The sequence below is a fragment of the Trichechus manatus genome, unplaced genomic scaffold (assembly GCF_000243295.1).
Source record: "Trichechus manatus latirostris isolate Lorelei unplaced genomic scaffold, TriManLat1.0 scaffold00098, whole genome shotgun sequence".
In the NCBI taxonomy this organism is placed as follows: domain Eukaryota; kingdom Metazoa; phylum Chordata; class Mammalia; order Sirenia; family Trichechidae; genus Trichechus; species Trichechus manatus.
Genome location: NW_004444034.1, coordinates 1,280,795 through 1,281,013, shown reverse-complemented (window position 1 = coordinate 1,281,013; position 219 = coordinate 1,280,795).

Here is a 219-nt window from a genome sequence, read left to right as displayed (position 1 = left end):
AGCCCCTCGCCGGCGAGTCCCCGCCGTGGCTGCCTCCGCGCGCTTCCCAAGCTGGAATTAGCAAACCCGCGCTCTCCTTCCCCGCAGCCTCTCCCCGCCCGCACGCAGCTCCAAGGCCCGAGGTGCGCGGCCGCGTTCCCACGCCTCGGCAGGCGCCTAACGACGAGCATTGGCAAGCACGGCTCCGCCCCTCTTCTCCAGCCAATCGCGGGCCACGCC